Consider the following 10,444-nt stretch of genomic DNA (forward strand, 5'->3'; position numbering starts at 1 on the left):
GCTTTCCAGAAATATATAATAGTCTATAGTTTGCTTCGAATTAGAAGGCCCAAAACTGGCATCCAACGCCAGCCTCCTACCCTCTTCCAGGTGTCCAGTGCCCAAAGAGCAGAGCCCAGAGTCTAAAGGCCTAGAAGACACCGTAGCTAGCATTCCATGCCCAAGGAGCCTTATAGCATGTGGATCTCATCAAAACTTATCCCAAGCACTCAGCAAGTGGGCCCCAGAAGTGGATTTTAGCCGTAAATAGACTGTTTTACCTTAGTAGTCATTTGTTTAGTATTTAAGGGATTAGATTAATGTTATTCGTACACCTTTACCACCATTCAGCATTATTTTCGTTTTTCCATTGTTTTTACCTAAGTATGAGTTTCTGAACCTCCTAGGTTGAGGGGAGGAGCCTTGTTGAGTTTTATGAATTAATAAAAGTATTATTGTTTCTCTTCGATCCGTGTTTGATCAATTCAATGATGTTTATTCATTCTTCATCAATATGAATGCATTGAACTAGCATAAGGTTATCACATTCTATATGGGTTCAGAGTACGTCTTTCATCGGACAATGATGAACCACCAGCTTGAATACACGTCTCTCAGATGGCTAATCCACGACTTCGTTGGAGACTTCTTAAGACATTCATACAAGCGCAACCAAGTTTTTGGCGTCGTTGCTGGGGACTGTTGAGTTTGAACAAACTGCCGGATTGTTTTGCTCCTTAGATCAGGTAAGTTTATTTTACATTATTTTAATTGAGTCTTTCATTTTTGTGTTCTTCTTCTTCAATTTTCAAAAATTCTTAAAACTTTTTCAAAAATATTTTTCATTTCTTTGTTTAATTTTTGTTCATGGTTTGAGTCCTGCATGTTCATGCTTTTCAATTTCAAAAATTTTTAAACTCTTTCAAAAACCTTTTTCATATAGTTTTTTTTTTGCATCCTCTAATTGTTTTCTTTGAGTCATAGTGCTAATGTTCTTGTTGAGTCTTACATTCTCTTTGAGTCCTATTTTCTAAAAAATTTTCGAAAATAATTTTTCTCTGTTTAAATCTTGTTTCAATTTTAAGTTTGGTGTTTTCTTTTTTATTTTCTTGCAATTTTTCGAAAATTTTGTTTTAGTTTTTGAAAAACTTTAAGTTAGTGTTCTTGTGTTCTTTGAGTCTTTAAATTTTGTTCATTGTGTTCTTGTAAGTCTTCAAGATGTTCTTGAGTCTTCACGTGTCTTGATCTTAAAATTTTTAAGTTTGTTGTCCCTTGGTGTTTCCCTCCAAATTTTCAAAAATAAAGGGGTGCTAGATCTAAACATTTTAAGTTTTGTGTCTTTTGTGTGTTTTTCTCTTTCATCATTAAATTCCAAAATAAAAAAAAACCATCTTTTCTATTTTTCTTATCACCTAATTTTCGAAAATCTTAATTAAAAATTCAGATTTTGATTTTAAAATTTTATCTCATCTTATCTTAGTTGTCAAGCTTTCAAAAATCAAAATTTTCAAAAGTAAAAATCATGTTTTTCAAAAAAACTTATCTTTTTCAAAATCATATCATATCTTTTTCAAAATTCAAAAATCTCATCTTATCTTTTTCAAATTTCAAATTAAAAAAAAAATCTTTTTCAAAAGCAATTTTCTAATCTTATCTTTTTGTTTCTTATCTTATCTTTTCAAACTTCTAATTTTTAAAACATGTCATTTTCAAAATCAAATTTCAAAATCTTATCTTTTTCTAATTTTAAATTCTAGTTCAAAATCTTTTCTTATGTTATTTTTATCTTATTTTAAATTTTAAAACTTTTCTTATCTTATCTTTTGTTTTCTATTTTTATTTTTATTTTTACTTTTATCTTTTCTTAATTAATATCTTTTCTTCTCTCTAATCTTTTTCAAAACTACCTAACTAACTTTTTCCTCTCTCAATTTTTGAAAATCACTTCCATTCTTCTCTCTCTCTTCTTTTTCAAAACCTCCTAACTAACTCTTCTCTTCCTTAATTTTCGAAAATATCTCTCCTCTTCTCTCTCTTCTTTTTCAAAACCACCTAACTAACTCTCATCTCTCTCGATCTTTGAAAATTTCTCTCTCTTTTCTCTCATCTATTTTTCGAAATTTACATTTAAAATTTAAATTCTTTTTAAATTATTTACTTAATTTTTGAAAACTTAATTAATTAATTAATTAAAAATAAAAATATTTTAATTGTTATTTACTTTTTCTATTTATACCTCTTCTCTTCTCTTCTCATATCTATTCATTCAAAACTCTCCTATCCCTATTTCTTCTACCTCAACTTCTTTATCTTCTCTTTTATTATCTTTCTTCACATCTCACTTGGAGCTTCTTGCCAATTGGCACAAAAAGCTTTCTTGTGATTTCTCTTCCATTTTCTCAACTTTCATCGTTCTTATTTACTCTTATCTACTATATCTAAGGTATTTTTCTTTTATTTCCTTTATATCTTTTTATTTTTATTTTTTATTCACTTTCTTCTTTCTCTACTTCTGACTTTAAGGAGGAGCTTCTTGCCTATTGGCGTGGTCTCTTCTTCCTTTTTTATTTTCTTCTTATTTATGACTAGGAACAGGGATAAAGAACCCCTCTTGACTCCTGATCTTAAACTTGAGAAGATTCTAAGGAGGTGTTTACAACTAGCTAAAGCACATCACTCCGGAAGAGATATTTCAGAAAGTTTTGAACAAGAATTGGAGGACATGGCCGAACCACACGAGGAGCCTAGAAAGGTCCTTGGTGACTTTATCATGCCTACCTCTGACTTTTATGGCAGAAGCATTGTTGTACCTACCATTGGAGCTAACAATTTTGAGCTTAAGCCTTAGTTAGTCTCTCTTCTGCAGCAGAACTGCAAATTCCATGGACTTCCACTGGAATATCCACATCAGTTCTTAGCAAAGTTCTTACAGATTTGTGATACTGTAAAGACTAATGGAGTTAATCCTGAAGTCTACAAGCTGATGCTGTTCCCCTTTGCTCTAAAAGACAAAGCTAAGTTCTGGTTGGATGCCCAACCAAGAGAGAGTCTTGACTCTTGGGAAAAGCTAGTTAATACTTTTCTTGCTAAGTTTTTTCCTCCTCAAAGGATGAGCAAGATTATAGTGGAAGTTCAAACCTTCAGACAAAGAGAAGGTGAATACCTCTATGAAGTTTAGGAAAGATACAAGCAGCTAATCAGGAGATGTCCTCCTGACATGCTCTCAGAATTATCCCCATAGGCGTATTCTATGATGTATTGTCTGAGATATCCAAGATTTCCCTGGATAGATCTGCAGGTGGATCTCTCCACTTGAAGAAAACGGCTGCAGTAGCAAGAGATCTCATTGAGATGGTTGTAAACAACCAATTCATGTACACCTCTGAGAGGAATCCTGTAAACCATGGAACCTCTCAGAAGAAAAGAGTTCATGAAGTTGAGACTCTGAATGCCATCTTGGCTCAGAATAAGATATTGAGCCAACAGGTCAACATGATCTCTCAACATCTCACTAGGATGCAAACTGTACTAGGCAGTAATAAGGAAGCTTCTCTTGAAGAAGAAACCCACCATTGAGGAGGTGAATTACATGGGAGAAACCTATGGAAACTCTTACAACCCTTCATAGAGGAATCATCTTTACCTCTCACAGAAGGATCAACAGAAACCTCAGCAAGGTTTCAATCAAGGTGGTAGGAACCAGAATAGGTTCAACAACAGAACACCATTCCCATCTTCTAAAGGAAATATGGAGATTTCAAAGCAAAGCCTTTCTGACTTAGCCATTCTAGTCTCCAGCCTCACTAAGACCACCCACAGTTTCATTAATAAAACAAGGTCCTCCATTAGAAACTTGGAGGTACAAGTTGGTCAATTGAGTAAGAGAATCCCTGAGATCCCTCCTGACACTCTTCCCAGTAATACTGAGGTTAGTCCTTGAGAAGAGTGCAAGGCCATAACCATGGAGGTTGAGGCCGAATTGGAGGAGAATGGGAAGGCATTGAACGCCAGTGAAGAAGCCTTCATTGGGCGTTCAACGCCCACCAGCCCAGGAAAGCTGGCATCGAATGCCAGTAAAGACATCCCTGCTGGGCGTTCAATGCCCAGAATGCTTTAAGGATTGGCGTTGAACGCCAGTCATAGCACACCCTTTGAGTGCTCAAAGCCCACTCAAGAACCCTATAGCCCAGAACCAAAGGAAACCGTAAAGACTATTGAGGTTCTTTTGAATGCACTTCTGTAGTGCATAAGTTCTAATGACTACTCATCCTTAAGTGAGGATGAAGACACTAGGGAAGAGCAAGTTGGTCATTTCCTAGGAGCTCTAATGAAGCTGAACAATAAGCTATTTGGTACAAAGCCTGTAACGACCCAATTTTCAGTATGTGTAGATCATACCAGAAACTGAGCGCCCAGCTAGCCTAGACTCTATACACACCTAGTCCCTCTAAACTACTAAAGCGAGGGAAAGAATGTTCTAGGTCTTCGAAATTCAAGTCTGGTTGAATGTCATCTAAAGGCGAAACATCATCTACTACTCCTCTGTATGATTAGACATTGCCATATGATGTCTCTCTGGTACCTCATCAAGTAGCCATATAACAGGAGCCTCGTACACAGGATTTAATTAAAGTTCGCATACAGACGCGGTGCAGACATTGGCTGGTCTCACATTATATACATATAAACAGATAACGGAGTTCACTCTAGACTCAAAAGACTACCTAGAGCGAAATCTTCTTTGCGGAACAATCATCAACGAACTACGGAAGGGTACTCTTGCTTCCATCTGAAGGGGGAAGGGAGAGAGAAGGGTAAGAACTAGAGAGTTCTTAGTAGGTCGGGGTTATTAGTTATGTTCATTAACATTGTGTTGCTTAGTAGGATACAGAGAAGCAGTTAACAGAAGATACAGATAGACAGAGGAAATAGAGAAAAAATAGAAAACAGAACACAAACAGAAGAATACAAGAAAATAAAACACAGACACAAAGAATAGAAAGCAAATAGGAAAAGCATACATTCATACGACAATCATAACAGAGGAAATGCACAACCAAGAATGATGCATATCTGTCCTATGCAGGCCATGAGTTCACGTGTCGGTTTACACCCTGCAGCCCAACATTACCTAGGAACTAGTCCTAGATATGGCTTTATCTCTGTAGGTGAACTTTGGCCTACAGGAAAAGCACTCCTGTAAGTGAACTTCAACTTACAGGAATAGTTTAAACATAACACAACAACTTTTTGTAGGTGAACTTCAGCCTACAGAAATGGCACGCCTGTAAGTGAACTTCGGCTTACAGAAATGGTGCCCTTGTAAGTGAACTTCGGTCTACAAGAGCAACACCCTGAGCTACACAATTGATATTCACTGTAGGTGAACTTCGGCCTACAGGAATAACAATTTACTGTAGGTGAACTTGGGCCTACAAGACCTCCAGGGCCAACGAAAAAGCAACAGATGAATATACAATAGAATATCATGCCACAAGGCTTAACTCTTTATTTTTATACTCTTTACCTCTATTCTCTTGGTTATATTACTCTTTTCTCTTTGTCTCTTTACTCTGCTCTGATTACTCTTTTCTCTGTATCTCTTTACTCTGCTCTGATTACTCTCTTTAATGTATGTATTTAAAGCTTATGTAAATTTCAGTATGAATGGTTAGCCTGTCCCAAGTATAGGTTCATTAAGTCTATACTAAAACAATTTAACTTTTCATATAACACCTAACCCTAGGCGCAACTCAAGAACTAACTATGTTGCTCCTAGTTCGTTCACTAGTCTCTGTTAGTTTCTGTCATTAAAACTTTACCGACTTTTTCCTTGATTATTATCTTTTCTTCAACTTTTTATCTTTTCTTTGTCTTTGCCTCACTAATATGTTATTACCACTCTCTAAGTGTTTTTTGAAGGTAATTATGAGATTCTGAGCTTAAAGTTGTCTTTCTAAAGCTTTTACGAAAAATTGTCTTTTTCGTATTATTTTATTATTTTTATTAAAATATTATTTTAAATTAAATAATATTATTTAATATTTTATTATTATTTATTATTTTATTATTAAATTTTCGAAAATTACCTTACCTTTAACTTTTAAACTTTAAAATTCACTTTTTACCCCAGTAACTTTTAATATTTCTACTTTAACCACCTTAACTTTTAGAAATTACAAAATAACCCCCGAAACACCAAAATATTTACTTCCTTACCCTTTTATGGATCAAAAAGGTGTTCTTCATTGTTCTTCACCATACTCAAAAAGTTCTTCGTGTTCTTCGTAAATTTTTCAGATTCTTTCTTTGTTTTCACCCGTTTTTCAATCTTTTCGGCAACCGATTTTTACCATAATTCACATGCACTTACTTTATCACCTTCGATGAACTTTTCACATGTAGTCTAGACCATGTGTTAACGACATCCTTCTTTACCGTGCATTGATTATCACCCATAATGTTCACTCCCTTGCTCGAACCCTTAACTTTACATACTACTTTCTTTTTCCTTTTTTAAGATGGCCACCAAGAAAGGTAAAGAGAAAGCTACTCCGAAACCACCAGCAAGGAGAGGAACAAAAAGAGTATTAGTGGAAGAGCCATCTTCAACAGCGGTGAAACCCTCAACAAAACGAATCAAGAGGATCATCAAGGTCGATGAAAAAGAGTAAGCCTTTCCAAAAGACACTGCGCGGTTGATAAACCCATATTTTATGATATATTTTGTGCTCAATTTAAGTGATTTATTCAACCCTTCACCCACTTATTCATGTGAAATTGCATGGTTTTACTTTTCCTTCCTTATTATGTGATATATGTAAAAACCATATTTCCTATGCTTTAAAAATAATTATTTTAATTACCTTTTATTACTGGTGCACGAATTTGTTACATGTCAATGTCAATATTACTATTTTTCACAAATTCGCACAACTAACCAGCAAGTGCACTGGGTCGTCCAAGTAATACCTTACGTGAGTAAGGGTCGAATCCCACGGAGATTGTTGGCTTGAAGCAATCTATGGTTACCTTGTAACTCTTAGTCAGGAAAACAATTCACTTATCAAATTGAATTGCGAGGAATAAAAGAGCATGAAATAAATACTTGTTATGCAGTAATGGAGAATATGTTGGAGTTTTGGAGATGCTTTGTCTTTTGAATCTCTGCTTTCTCCCTGTCTTCTTCTTCACGCACCCTCCTATGGCAAGCTGTGTGTTGGTGGATCACCGTTGTCAGTGGCTACCATCCTTCCTCTCAGTGAAAATGGTCCAAGTGCGCTGTCACCGCACGGCTAATCATCTGTAGGTTCTCGATCATACCGGAATAGGATTTACTATCCTTTTGCGTCTGTCACTACGCCCAGCACTCACGAGTTTGAAGCTCATCACAGTCATCCAATCCCAGAATCCTACTCGGAATACCACAGACAAGGTTTAGACTTTCTGGATTCTCAAGGATGCTGCCAATAAATTCTAGCTTATACCACGGAGATTCTGATTAAGGAATCTAAGAAATACTCATTCAATCTAATGTAAAACGGAAGTGGTTATCAGGCACATGTTCATAGGTTGAGAATGGTGATGAGTGTCACGGATCATCACATTCATCATAATGAAGCACGAATGAACATCTTAGATAGGAACAAGCGTGTTTGAATAGAAACAGAAGTAATTGCATTAATTCATTGAACACAGCAGAGCTCCTCACCCCCAACAATGGAGTTTAGAGACTCATGCCGTCAAAGAGTACAAAGTTCAGACCTAAAATGTCATGAGATACAAAATAAATCTCTAAAAGTTGTTTAAATACTAAACTAGTAATCTAGGTTTACAAAAAATGAGTAAACTATGATAGATAGTGCAGAAATCCACTTCTGGGGCCCACTTGGTGTGTGCTGGGGCTGAGACTAAGGCTTCTCACGTGCCTGGGCTGTTTTGGGCGTTCAACGCCAGGTTGTAACCTGTTTCTGGCGTTGAACTCCAACTTGTAACCTGTATCTGGCGCTGGACGCCAGACTGCAACATGGAACTGGCGTTGAACGCCAATTTACGTCATCTATCCTTGAGCAAAGTATGAACTATTATATATTGCTGGAAAGCCCTGGATGTCTACTTTCCAACGTGTAACGACCCAACTTCTAGCATGTCTAGATCATACTAGAAATCGAATGTTACCAACTTGTTTTTCCTTTTTGTATTATTAATTAATAAATATAAGCTTGTACGCTGTTAAAACCCCGCGAATTTTACAAGTAATTTTTTTTAACAAGAATAATTTAAAGTCGCATACCTTCCATATATCAAGGGATAATTAAACATTCACATACATAAGACAAAAGATAACAGAATATGGAACAACACACTATAATATACATCATGTTACAGAAGTGGTTCAGTTATATAAGCATAGAGCTATGGTACAGCACCCCTAAGTAAGTGACTCATATAGTATATACATATATGTACATAAGACGCCCCAGGGCCTGGCCTGACCAAAAGCCCCTAAGCTGGCACCCAGGCTAGCCTAACTTTGATATATGCCTATTCCCTCTAATCATGCTAACAAAAGTGAGGGAGACACTTTAATGTACTGAAGTTAGACTAGGCGTCTCAAAAAGTCTCCTCAATCCTGGTCTAGAGTACCTCACGGCGAATGGTGATGCTCGCCTGCTGGCACCTCGCCTGGCTCATCGTCATCGCTGCCAGAGGAGATAACTATGAAGTTAGGATCTTCCTCTGGATCTTCTTCTTCCTCGTCCTCTTCTTCTGCCGAAGTGATAGCAGAGGAACCACTGCTGGCCACAGGAACCATAAAAGGATAGCTACCGAACAAAATATAGTCGGGAGAAGGAGGTGGCGCCTCCATGATCTGATCATACTCATGTCCCTGCTGCTCATCAAAGACAGGAGGCTCGATCGGCTCAGGTAAAGGATCAAGCTCGGGTGGTAACACAGGAACACCCCACTCATCAAGGACAAAGGGTGCATGAGGTGCCTCATGGATATGCTGGGCAGGTATAGCCTCATCAGGTAGAGGAGGTTCAGGTGGAGGAGGATAGTCAGGTGGAGGTGGCATCTGCTCCTCAGGATGAGGTATCTCAGGTCCGCCGGGGTGTAACCAAGATAAAAGAAAGTCATAGGTGCATCAGGATTAAAGTATGCTGTCCTAATAGGGTACTGGAAAGATCTACCATGAACTACATAATTACGGATACGAGGTACCGCACAGTAGATGTAATACTCGCCATGCACCGGGTCCTCGTGGATATACGGTGGATCAATCTCGTAGAGTGGGACTCCCGTGTCCATCTGTAGAGGTGTAAGGGGTAAGAACTGGGGAGTTCTTAGTAAGGCCGGGGTTTACAGTTAAGTTCGTTTATAATGTCCGTGGTCATAGAAGTATAAATAAATATAGAGTAATATGTACATAACAGCAACATAAACTAACACATGAACAAGAGAGAAAATAGGAAGTAAATGCACATTCACACATTAATATGCAATCACACAATTATGCTCAAACAAACAAGAATAGAATAAGAACACAAGAAGATAAGCAATAAATAATGCACAAACAAGTATGATGCATGTCTGTCCCTACTGCAGGTAATGAGCTCATTTGTCGGTTTCGACCCGCACCCGACACAATCCGACCCTCCAAGTCAGATAAGGCCTTCCCAGAACTTAATCCCAGATTAAGTACCGCATACTCTCTACCATGTGCTCTCGACTTGCAGGGCTGGTATTTGCTCAGATCTCAATATACCGCAGGTATGCAAGTCAGGCCTCTACCAAGCATTCAGCTTGCAGGGCAGTACTACTCTACCGCAGCCTGTCTGGGAAGCAACATCACAATACGGGCGTCCCAGCACAACATTCACAAGCATTGCCCGAAGGCTCATAATTCACATATAACCATACTTTCATATTTAGCAATCATCATAAATTAAGCATTACAACATCACAGAAAGCTCATTTTACAATTCTCTGTTTACTCTGTAAGGTCAGGCACACAGCTATATCACTTTTAACTCCTTTTCTTTTTAACTTAAACATAGGTTTCAAATCTTGTTTCTTTACCTCATATACCTCTATATCTTCTCTTATGCCTCTTCTTAGGTGTTTAGTAAAGGAAATTAGAGAATTCTGGACTCAAATCTGCCTTCCTGAGGCTTTAGGGAAAACTGTCTTTTTATCAATATTTTATTATTAAAATAATAATATTTTATTTAACTTTCAAAAATTGCATTTTGACCCCCGGACTTCTTGGAAATTGCACTTTGACCCCTATAACTTTTAATATTTGCACTTTAGCCCCTCAACTTTTGATTAATTAATTTTCAACCCCAAACTTTTTAATAATTGCATTTTACCCCAAAACTCCTTGAATACACGTTTTCATGTTTTTCCAAAAACCAAAAACATTTTTTTTCAAAAGTTCATCAGATTTCTGCTTGATTTT

Source organism: Arachis hypogaea, chromosome 16 (assembly GCF_003086295.3).
Source record: "Arachis hypogaea cultivar Tifrunner chromosome 16, arahy.Tifrunner.gnm2.J5K5, whole genome shotgun sequence".
NCBI classification, from domain to species: Eukaryota; Viridiplantae; Streptophyta; class Magnoliopsida; order Fabales; family Fabaceae; genus Arachis; species Arachis hypogaea.